The 12892-nt window shown below is 40.0% G+C and overlaps 1 protein-coding gene across 6 annotated transcripts in view; it reads left to right on the top strand.

Moving 5' to 3' along the window:
- The window catches only part of GAB1 (GRB2 associated binding protein 1), a 131758-nt gene that overhangs the window by 670 nt on the left and 118196 nt on the right, over nucleotides 1-12892 (top strand). The window lies entirely within an intron of this gene.

Below are 12892 nucleotides of genomic sequence, written 5' to 3' on the forward strand. Positions count from 1 at the left end.
CTCTCCCGAGCGGTTGCTAGCATGGTGGGGTGACTGTGTTGACAACAGAGACTTTTTGTCCACTGGCACCGCACAGCCTCTTCGGCTTTCCCACCACCTTTTAAAAAAAACTGCTACGTCCGTAGTTCAGTTTGATATCAGTGAGGAAAGGCCCCTGAGCGGCCAGGTCTTTTATCTTGATTTTATTGCCGTGCAAAGGGAACGTGGGGCGGAGTTGTTCCCTTTAGACCCTCTCTTTACTTCTGTCTTTTAAATGTAAACACTAGGTAGCCTTTTCTTAGAGTCACTGTACAGAAGTCCCTCTACAGCGGGCCTGTTGATACTGTTAGTGGAAACTTGTTCCTGGCATTGTAATTGACCAAGTTTTTGCAACGGTCTCTTCTGAAGGTATCTCAGAAGCACTTTTCTTCTCTTGAGTACACGTCGCATGAAAGAACCGTTTCCCCCTTGTGATAGAAACCCTTAGCTTGCAAATTGAAAAGCAAAAAAAAAAAAAAAAACGAACAGGAAATGTTTCCTTTTTATAAAATTCCACAGTTGCTCCTAAGTAAATAGTCCAACCCTATAGCAGACATGACATTTAAGTTGCATGAAAATGGTGTTTGTTTGCTGAGAGAGTGAATTTTTGACACAGGGACAGCAACGGTGTCTAGCTTTTTAAGGCTTTTGGAGACGCTGTTAAGTCACGTAGGAGGGATGAATGGTGCCAGAAGTGATCTTTGCCGAGGGCCTTCCCATGGTACCAAAGTGGCTTGTGATCCCTATAATTGGTACAAGGTGCTGTTTCTTCACTTAGCTATTTTTAGGTTTCATTTACATAGAAAATGGATTTTGAAGGTGCCCCTTTTATTGAAGCAGACAAACTATTTGAGAATCAGCAAACACAAGGTTGCTATGTCGCAATATTTCTTGCTGTCTTTATGAGTAGGTTCCACAAAGGCAAGATAGAAGTAAACTTTAGTTGTTGTCATTGAGTTTTTAAATGAGAAAGAATTGGTTAAACAGGACTGTCCTGCGTCTTCAAGTAAAAGCTCCTCAGGACCCAGTCCTGTCCTATTGGAGTGCATGGCAAAAATCCCTTTGATTGCAAAATCACAGAATCAGTCTTTCACTAAGAATATTGTTATATGACGTATGCAATCTTTATACCTTTGCTACTAAATTGGCCACTGGGTTTATACAGGTATTCATTTTTGGACTGTATAAGTATGAACAGTTAGGGCAGTGGTAAAAGTATAGTACTGGTAGTGATTGAGACATCAGGAGATCTACTACATTTTAAGTTTGACAAGTTTTCTTCAGGATCAGTAAAATCACACACATTTAGTCTCTTGATAGAAGAGGTTAACTGTTAATTAATCATAGTTAACTTCTCCAGTAAGATTCTACATTTCTCTGTTAATTGAGCTTTTTCTGAATGCACTAGTAGATGCGTTGCTAAATTAAAATAATGCATATTTCACTAATTTCTTTCCAAAATAAACCTTCAGGGTATAATAAATACTTATTTAACTTTTTAAGGTATTATAAGCATACATATATATCCAGTCAGTGGGACTGTTGTCCTTCTTGGGATAACATCTATGTCCATCTTAAACATACTGACCAAAAGAAACTCTGGTGATGATCTAAAGTAGGCTTGAAAAAGTTTCTGTTGGCATTAAAAACTGTAAATCTGACTTTCAGCATTGATGTAACTTACATGTCATTGTAGAAATTATGCTTAATTTAGCTGTTGGTATTTTTAGTGATTATACTCTTCTTTATAATTATGGCAATAGGATGACATGGTACACTAGTATTCCTTTAACTGATCTGTACTGAAAAGTAGTCATCCCTATGTTTTCAGTTAATAGCACTTAAAAATAAAAAAAATTGCTTTTTTGAGGCTGTATTGAGTGAAGATGGCATGTAGGGAGTAAGTAAGGGAAAACTTCCAGTAACTTCACTGTAGCTCAGCTGATACCAGTCTTGTCTGGACCATAGGACAGAAAGCCATACATTTATTTCCTTCAGCCATATCCACTGACACTACATGAAGAGGAGTGCTGTCTAGGGGATGAGACTCTGGTGCCCAGTGAACTGTAGATTTAAGATTCTCAAATCCCTGCTTGTAAGTAAGCAAACTTGATATAATGATCATTGTTCCTTGTCCAAATAAAAAGGCTGTTATGTGCAGCTCTGTGGGTTTCTTCTAAGTGCTCTATAACTAATACAGATTTGCCTCTTCTCACTATGAGTACATCTTTGTGATGCAATATAAAAAAGGTTATATAAAGCTGCATTTTGTATGGGTGACGTTTCAGAAGTCTCCCTCAGAAGGCAGAGAGAGGAAAACATTTTCATTGGGAAAAGTATGTGTTTGCAACACATACTTTTCGCATATATATGGAACACTGTAACTTCATGCCTTTTTAGTTAATACACGTTTCTTGGGGCAAATCCAAAAGTCCATCTGTAAAGGGAGATAGGAAGTCTGAAATTGCAGATGTTAAATCTGGTTTCAGTGCTAAGCTTTAGGGAGGGTGAGAGAGAACACTTTGAAGCTAGTGCACAGACATATGGTCCATGGGTTTTGGGCTTTTTTGGGGGGGTTTAGGTTTTTTTAAATAGCCTGACAATAGTACTAAAAACAATTTCCAAGCATTTGGAGTCCTAACAAGCCATTACTGTTTTAGGAATGGAAAATCCAAGTTTCTTAGATGCAGGTGTCTTTCCTCATAAAAAAGCAGAAATATTTTTATTAAGGTTTTTGATGGGAAACTATTTCTTTTCTTATAGCTATTGTCATCAATAGTGGGTTCACTTGAACTGTTGTTGGATATGGTCTACAGGTTGAACCTCTAAAATCCGGGACTCTCTGGTCTGAATACTGTTGGATCAGAGAACCCCAGCTGGCCAGGTTCAGAAGCACAGCCTGGAGTGGGCTGGCAGCAGGGAGCCCAGCCCCAGCAGGGCCAGTGCTGGCGGCAAGGAGCACAGCCCTGACAAGAAGCAGATCCTCAGTCATGGCTGGCGTGGTACAGAAGTGCAGCCCCAGCCAGGGCTGGAGTTAGCTGGGCACGCAGCCCAGCCTGGTGTTGTGGTGGTGCCATAATCATTTTACTGAGGTTTTTCTGCTTGTCTTCCATTTCACACATCAGGTGGACCAGTACAGAGCAATTTAAATATTCACATGATGATAAGTAAGCAGAGTTAGATGCAGGGGAGGAGAATTCCCCATTGGCAGGGGTGGGAGGGCATGAAGAGGGAGTCTTTCATGACTGCTGTGCAAGGGTTATAATTTTTTTCATTAGTTAAATGGCTACGCAACTTCAACTATGTCAATTGAGTAGCTTATGTTGAAATAGCTTAACGTGGCTTTAGGCGCTGTCTACACTGCAAGAAGTCGAAGGAAGAACACTCTTCTTTCGACTTCCTTTACTTCTCGTGAAATGAGGGTTATCATGTGTTGGAGTAAGAAGTCCTCCAGCTTGACGTTATTTTGAAATAAAGGCTTGTAGTGTAGACGCACACTATGTTATTTCGGAATAATTTCAGTTATTCTGAAATAATGCTGCTGGATAGGTGTACCCTATCTGTCCAGAAGAAAACTGGCTTAGAAGGCTTGTGTTTTTGTATTTTGTGTGCTGTTTATGCTCATGTAATTGGAAACTCTGTTTGACAGTCCATTGGTATCTCTTTGTGTATGCTTGTTCTGTGCATGCTTATAATAACATATGCTTTGGGAAGTGGCAAATGAACCTCCATTCACATTTTTGGTACCTCTTAAATGTTCAACACTTGTAGATGCAAAGCTTCTATAAGAGTTCAGAGGACAGTGTACGAGAAGAAAGAAACGAAACTATCTCACAATCTTAATTTGGCTTTCAAAAATAGGAGGTATCTATATAAAATCTTTGGTGTTTATTTTTGTTGCTAAAGTTGTAAAATGAATGGAGGCTTTTAGAAGATGAGGAGGTGAGACCAACAAACTTTAGGATGTAACTAAAGTTTTTATGGGTACCAAGGTTTAGCAAATTGGCATCTAATTTTTTTTATTTAATAAATGAACCTTGTGTATTGTGTAGATAAGTTGCAGCCACATCAGTTACTTAATGATAGACATGAGTTTATAAAATAAGACTTTTCTTAGGGCTCACACTACTTGTATTCAACAAGTTGTGCCTGAATGTGGTAGAGGTTAACAATTGGTAAAGTAGATCTCAGCTGCTATTTGTGATTCAATACATGTCACGCATTACTTTGTGTTCAAATTCTTGTCTTTTTTCAGTGAATGTCATACACGCTCTTTTATTTTAATGCCACATACTAGCATGTCTGTAGGTTATCAAATAGTGTCATTTCTACATTCCAGCTGCAGATAGTTACATTCTATGTCAAGATCCCTATTGGAGTTCCAAGGTCTCTTCCTCCTCCTTTCCCTTATCCTGTGTGCTGTAGAAAAGTTGGTATGTTGCATTTTGATGCTGGTAAAGAAAATACTAAGTAGATGAGCCCCATGCAATGCAATTGAAAGCAAGCTAAATGTAACAATTTCAAATATTTCCTTTGGGGATAAAACAGAATGAATTGCATTGTTTTGTATGCAAAATAAAGATACAGTGCTGCGTACTGTAGTGACTTTGTGTGTGTTCCTGGGTCAGAAGTGTGGGATTGGTGTCCAAAGCAAGCTACAGAGACTCAACAAGCACATGCTGAGATAGAAAAGCACTTGCTACCTAACGTTCTCCAGTGAAAAGTCTTTCAGGTTTTTTTGTAAACTAATACACTGACAAATACATTAAGGTTAGTCTTAATGTATTATTCCTTACTTAATATAAGCACAGATGAAAGATATAATCAGCCAATAACATAATTTACTTAAACAAAATTAATTTAAGCCAAGTTTAAACAGATTTTAGTATCCACGTTAGTGGCTTGCACTGGTCAAATTAAATTGCTTTTTTAAACATCTATTTAAACTGCTGCTGCTTTATGATAAAATTCTGCTGCAGTCAGATTGATGAGAGTTTTGCCATTGATTTCAGTAGATTTAGGACTTTATCCCAGTGTCCCAGTAAGTGAGGCCTGACCTTACTTAATGAATAAGATCACCTGGATCTGAGAGATTCTCCTGAGGCTGCAAAACAACATCTTTGCTTCCTTGCACAGAGTTCACTCCATTTAACAAATGGAAGGAAATTTGAGTCACCTCATGTGCCTCTAGCCCCTATGTATCTAAAGTGCACAGCCTCAGTCACTGTGATAACTGAGCATCTTGCATTCATTAATGTGTTCATAGCGCCCTGTGAGGTGGGAAAGTATTGTTGCTGTTTTACAGAAAGACATCTGAGTCACAGAGCGACTAACTGACTTGCCCAATTTGTGAAAAGTACAAATTTTAACCTGGGTCGCCAGAGTCCCCAGGTAACATTCAAAGCACTGGCCTGTCTTTTTCTTTCGCCTCCTGCTCCTCGGGTGCGTCTATACTGCGGCACTAGCTCGAAATAAGCTTCGCAATTTGAGCTACGCGAATTTTGTACCTTATTTCAAGTTTATTTCAAGAGAGTCTATTTTGAAACAGACCGCTTTCCCGACAAGTCCCTTAATCCTTGTGGAACAAGATTTACTAGGATGTTGGGATAGTGCACCCGTTATTTCAATTACATTTCAAAATAATGGGTGTGCTGTTAAGACACGGAAAATACTATTTCGGCTGGAAGTATCCTGAAATAAGAACATAAGAACTGAGTCAGACCAAAGGTCCATCTAGCCCAGTAGCCTGTCTGCCGACAGTGGCCAGCACCAGGTGCCCCAGAGAGAGTGGACCGAAGACAATGATCAAGCGATTTCTCCTGCCATCCTTCTCCAGCCTCTGGCAAACAGAGGCCAGGGACACCATTTCTATCCCCTGGCTAATAGTCTTTTATGGACCTCTAACCTCCATGAAATTATCTAGCTTCTCTTTAAACTCTGTTATAGTCCTAGCCTCCTCTGGCAAGGAGTTCCACAGGTTGACTACATGCTGTGTGAAGAAGAACTTTCTTTTATTAGTTTTAAACCTGCTATCCATTAATTTCATTTGGTGCCCTCTAGTTCTTCTATTATGGGAACTAATAAATAACTTTTCTTTATCCACCCTCTCCACACCACTCATGATTTTATATACCTCTGTCATATCCCCCCTTGGTCTCCTCTTTTCTAAACTGAAAAGTCCCAGTCACTTTAACCTCTCTTCATATGGGACCCGTTCCAAGCCCCTAATCATTTTAGTTGCCCTTTTCTGAACCCTTTCCAAGGCCAAAATATCTTTTTTGAGGTGAGGAGACCACCTCAAATAGTGTCGCAGTGCAGACGTACCCCTAGTGACTGATTGAAAACTAGTAATCTTTGCTGATAGACATGGTCAGTGTCTCTTTCACAGAGGACAATGATCTTGGCACCATGAAACAAGCAGTAATCAAGATCAAGCAATAGTTTTATCTTTGGCTGTCATGTATAACTTGGATAAGGTTTTTGATGCGATGAAGAGACATTTCTGACTTTTTTCAAGATTATAGAAGACTCACATTTGGGGTTGAAACAGAATGTGACACTTGTTGGCCTGGGGGATTATCTCCTTTTAGTGAAGAATTATTGTTCTTCTGCTACCAGGTCTGTTCACAAGGTTTGACATGCAGTTGTTCTACATAAGGCTACTGAATCACACAAGAACAGGCAGCAGTGGATGGAACACCCCACTTCTGGCACCAGTTTTTCTTTTAAGACGCTGCACAAGCAATTATTCTGACATCTTGAATGTTTACGCACGAAGGTCTTGTCTCTGTTACAAATGCTTTCCTGGTGTAATTATACCAGCCTATACCCTTAGGTATAGGCACAGCATATTCGGACAGAGGGTTTTTTTTTTTTTTTTTGTCAGCATAGTAACATTACTTCCCCTAGTAACTTCAGTTATGCTGGCAGAAGCGCTCTTCCATTGGCATACCTACATCTATGGAAGGGGTGGGCTAACGGAGCTGTAAGATCGTGTTGGGGCGCAGGCCATATGAGAAGCCTTTGCCTCCCTGCCCCCAGGCTCTCAGCATTCACAGAAGTGCTTGGCCCTGCAGCTAGCTTTTCTGAGTGCCGAGTGAGGGGCAAGGTAGGCAGGGAGCCTCCTGTGAGCTGGATTCAGCCTGCAGGCGGTATTTTGCCTGGCCCCGATCTCTGTGAGTGTGTGTGTGTGAGAGAGAGAGTGTGTGTGTTGCTGGTAAATCTGAATCTAGTAGGGGTGAGGGCTTCTTAATTCTCTCAACTGACACAGCTATGCCAATATAATTTTGTAGTGTAGACCCAGCCCCTGGTCTCAGAAGGCCTATTCCTACCACCCATCCTCGTTAACATGTATATTAAACCATTAGAGGAAATCACAAAATGAAATAAATGTAAATTCCAGTTATATGCAAATGATATTTAGTTCCACACCTCCTTTGTGTCAGATAGAACTAAAAACCCCAATCACCTATATTTTCCAGGACAGGAATGATGGGAGCAGCTGGCTGAAGTTAAATGTAAGATGGAAGTGATATTGGTGGGAAAAGGAAAATGGCTCAGAGAACTGGATAAAACAGTTCTCTCTATTATACAGGCCTTGATTATCAGTAAGCTGCAATCTTGGGTTCCTTTGAAATGCTTCATTGCTCCTAGACACCCAGATAGCATAAGCAGCCAGTAATGACATTTCCCATCGTTAGTTGGCAGGAGTCTTTCAGGGAAGGAAATTCCTAGGGGTATGATCTACCCTGTTTTTGTTTTCTCCTTATGCATTTATTAGCTTGTTGCTTAAAAAAAGGCCAGCAACTTGTTTACAATGCACTTTTATCAATTAAAAATTTATATCTTGAAGTTATTGCTGGATTACTTTCTGCTGTTTTGTTTTCTAGCTTCACCCTGTTAAAGTGTGTCTTTGTAATGACTGTTGGGTCAGGTGATCAGAATCAACTGTCGTTTTGCTCTCAGCATAGACCAATAACACATCTCTTTGACTGTTTTTGCTTTAAAAAAAGTGAGTGGTAGAGATTAAAGGGATACTATCAACCTGAAATCTTGTCATTTTGTTAACAGTGATTTCATTTCAATACTGCAGCTGTCCCCGAGTTTCTCTTGAGAGCATGTTTTTGTTTTACAGTCACACATTTATAGGGGAAGCAGTGAAACACTAGACACACATTGTGGGAAAATGTAGAGAACAAACAAACTAAAAAATAGGAAAACATTTTTCCTTACTCTTTTGTTCATAGTAATCTTGCATGTTTTGACAATAATAGGTTTAAAAACAAAAATGTCACATGATTTTCTTACTTTATACTGACATTATCCCTTTAATTTAAAGCCAGTCTGCTGTAATGAATAGTCATCTAATTATCAAGGGAAGCAGTTTAACCTGTACCAATCTGCAGCAAGGCATTTCTTCAAAATGTGCCTTTGGTTGCTCTGAATTCCAGCTGTCTGTGCAATGAGAAAGACAGTGTGTGTGTAATCCAGCTCCTAAATCTTATAAACTAATATGCTTAAACCAGCATTTTCTTTTTGATCACCTTGTTACTGCAGCAAAAAATTCTCATCTTGGAATCCAGCAACAATACAAAAAAATAATATCAGGAGAATGCTTATTCATCCTTAATTGCTAATCCTGTTCCTTCATTCTTTTTTATTAATTCTTGGCTGGATTATTGCATTTCATTTTTCCATAAATTCTATGGATTATTTACTTTTTATAAATTACAGTTTAATCAAAGCTCTGTAGATAAATGCATGGTCAGTGTTTCCAGTGGCTTCCAGTGAAATAGTGCTTAATTTTGAATGTACTCTGATTTTAAAACATACTTTTGCCCTTGCATCTGGCTGCTGACTGGAATTCTGGGCTCTTTTTGTTTAGCTTTCGAGGGTTTTGGAGCACCCCTGAATACTTTCAGTTTTAGCATAATCTCACATTACGTACCATGACTGAAATCATTTTCTCAACATGATCCAGCAGTGAGATGTTAGTCGGTACATTTTCAGTAGAATTCATGGGACTGAATTAACAGTTGAATCTTCTAATAGGATACGTTTGAGCTAGGGATGCAACTGTAGCCAACCAAAATTGCTAATGAAGCAGGGATTTAGCCCGCGCATTATTCAGTTTAACAGCTGATTCGAACCAGAAAGAGCGCTCTGGGACGCGTTAGTTCGAATCAAACCCCTCAATGAGGAGTAACGTTAGTTTGAACCAAGGGGCTTGATTCAAACTAACGTGTCCCGGAGCGTACTTCCTGGTTTGAATCAGCCGTTGAGCAGAATAATGCGCGGGTGAAATTATGCTAATGAAACGTGGGATATTTAAATCCCCGCTTTATTAGCAATTTCGGTCGGCTACATTTGCATCCCTAGCTTGAACTAGGGAGCAAGTGTAGATGTACCCTCACTCTGGTTTTGAAAGCATAGTAAGTGAGTTCTTAATTTTGTGTGTGGATGTTAGTGTACCTTAACTAACAATTAAACCAACAACTCAACAGTTATGTGAGATTTTCTGTCATTTTAACACCTCACATTTTGCTTGGGTAGTTAGTTAATTTGGTACTATTAAAACCGAGTGCTCAGTACACATGGCACTAATGGAATAATCACATATGCTTCTAAAATCTGCCGCTTACGGTCAACACGTTTAAAACAGTGACTTGTGCATTTTTTAAAAAGGGGTATATATCATAACGTGGCTGTATAAAAGTCAGTAGAAGAATGATTGGCAAACAGGGAAAGTGGTGGTGCTCCTAGTAAATGGTATGATGGGTTAGTGTACTGTTCTTCCACTTCTGGAAATCAGAGTTCTGTGCCCCTCTTAGGTCATAAATGAAAACGGTTTTGGAAGTCTTATCCTGAAAAGAGGGACTTATTGAAAGAATGGGCACAGAAAGTATATATTGGCCACATCTGTTCAGTATTCTTTTGGGCAGCATTTGGGTGTGTCTACACTGCAATTAAAAACATGTGTCTGTCCTGTGTCAGCTGCCTCAGGGTCACCGGCCTTGGGCTAATGGGCTGTTGAACTGTGCTGTCGGTGACTGGACGAGAGCTCAAGCTCTGGGACCATCTCACCTCACAGGGTTCTAGAGCCCAGGCCGCAGCCAGAGCCTGAACATCTACACCGTTATTAAACAACCCCTTAACCTGAGCCCAGGTCAGCTGATACAAGCTAGCCACAGATTTTTAATTGCAGAGTAGACGTACCCTAAAGCTTTATGGCCACTGCTTTCAAAAGAAAGCTGGTGGAGTTTTTTTGTTTTTTCTTCAGTCATGAGTTAAGTAACACTTCAGTTGGCTGTTGTACTGCAGAAACAAATTAGAGATAATACTCTGTGGTCCTGTTGTGAAGTCAGCAATGGGCAGGTACAATTCTGACCTTGTCTGGCCTGGCTACCGTATGGTAAAAGCTGCAGGTGCTTTGTCTCCACTAGGATTTTATTTAAATATCATGTGTTGTTTATCTTATTGTATACATCTCCCCAAAAACAAGCAACCCTCCTATACCAACCTACCTGTACAATAGTGAAGACTGTCACAAATGAAAGTCGGTTTCCCAGACACCTCCAAACATACCTCTTGGGGCAGAGTGATGGTGGAATTGTCTTATGGAATGGAATGCAATGCATCTCGGTAATGTAAGAAGGTGTGTACTATGCCAGTAGACAAGCCTGGTGCTACTGGGGGGGCAGGTGACATTCCCCCGATCTTCAAGGAGCCCCAAATTATTGTCAGGCCAAAATGTGTTTCACATGTTATGAGCCTGCTTGATTTTATTACGGTGGGAGCGGCCACTGATTTCAGGGTTACTCATGTTAATAAATAGGGCCTTGCGCAGATACAAAATCTGTATCTATAGCTGATCTTCAAAAATGATCCGTGGATATCCACATCTTCAGTGTGGATACCCATTGATATAAAGTGGGTATTTGCAAATTTGCAGGGCTCCAGACTTAAAATTTCTGCATCCAACCCATGATCTTTAAAAATGATCTGTGGATATTTGTAGATCTGCCGTGCTCTAGTAATAAAGTTAAATGCACGGGAAAGTGTTTGCAGGATCAGGTCATGTGCTGGTAGAAGGTTTCTAAGCCATGGAGGATCAGACCAATAGAATAGTTGCAGATTGGAATTGTCATCTTTTTATAAACAGCAGGAAAATACCGACATAGTAGCCAAATTTTACTCGTTTTACTCTTAAAACCAACGATTGTCCAGATTTCTAAATAGCTTGTGGAAGTCTGTTTATTTTTAAAAAGCAATAGTTAGAAGTTTCAAAATACTCACTTATTCCCAAATAGTGGGAGCCTAGAATTGGCTCAGCCAGCTGAGGTGGACTAAACTTCACAAACTTTGGGGGCTTTCTATAGCAAAACAGTTTTAGGATTTCTGCTGTTGTAAAGGTCCGACATCTATACTTATGCAGTGTCTAAAAGTTTTTTTTTAAAATTTAGTCTCATATAGATGTCAATATCTGCTTATTGCTGATCATAAAAAATCATGTGTATGGTTTTGGGGAATGAGATAAAAACGCAGGAAGTTATTCAAATACAATAGCCAACTCCCACCCTTTACACTTTTAGTATTTTGCGACTCTGTGTGTTAATATTTATATTTGGGTTAGTTATTAAATGAGCAATGAACACATACACCTTAATATAGATTTTAAACTTTCAGATTTGTACTGTGTGCACTAACTATAAACAGCGTTAAATTGAATACATTAAGCTTCACATTATCATTTGCCCTTTATGCATCTGATGAAGGAATTCACTGAATCACTTAGTGCACAGGACAAAAGTTGCCATTAAAATGTCGTGCATAATTCTTTTATGGTTTTACAAGATTTGTGTCTTCACATAGTTTTTTTTTTTTTTAAGTAGGACAGAAGCTTTTTCTAAATAGCTTAAATGATCTTGGAACAACTAGCCCTTCAGCCCACAAGAGATGGCTATTTTCAGCTTGGTTCTAAGTAACATTGAGGAGGTGATTTACAGCCATGGTAAAAAAAAAAAAAAAAGCAAACAAACTGCCTGGGTGTATAAGGAATGGGATGGAGAATAATATGGAAAATATGATGTATATACAAAAAGACTAGTGGTTTGCATTCATCCAAAATACTATGTTCAGTTCTGTCCACCCCATTTAAAAAAGGATATTGTAGAATTAGAGGGGAGTGCAGAGAAGAATGTTGATAATGATCAAGGTCATGGAAAAACTCTCATTTGAAGAGGAATTGAAAACTCTTAGGAAGGAGACAAATAAGAGGGGACATGGTGATTATTTTATATATTTTCATAATGAGAAGGTGGCATGGCCATCTCTAAGGGGGTGCAGGGCACCCCCACTCCATCTCTTCCAGCCTGCCCCTGCTCCACTTCTACCCAACCTGTGCTTCATCTTGCCCTACTTTATTCTGCCCCCAATACACCCTTTGCCCAAAGCCCCTTTATCTGACATGGGGGATTACTGGGGAGCATAGCAGGGGTCGGACTCCCTTGCACACACTCACCACAGTGACAGTAGCCATGGGAAGTGGAGCGACCCAGCAGCCTGCTCTGTTCTGTCATCTCCCCACTGATAGCCCCACGCAGAAGTAGCCCCAGTATCGGCAGCAGCTCCCGGAAGTGGCAGTGACTCTGCTGGCCCCATGTGGGCTGGGAGCCCACAGCCTTGTGTGGATCTGGAAGCAGCTGGGCTGGAGCAGCCCCTGCCCATGGAGGGGGAGGAGAGGGAGGAGAAACTCCAGCCCGGCCATGGCGGGTGGGGACCTCCCACCTGACCCCATTTGATAAGTTAAACTTAACATTTAACTAGTTAACTAATTAAATGGGATTGTATATCCCTACTAGCAGTCTGTATTGTC

Source organism: Pelodiscus sinensis, chromosome 4 (assembly GCF_052426305.1).
Source record: "Pelodiscus sinensis isolate ZL-2025 chromosome 4, ASM5242630v1, whole genome shotgun sequence".
Lineage (NCBI taxonomy): Eukaryota > Metazoa > Chordata > Testudines > Trionychidae > Pelodiscus > Pelodiscus sinensis.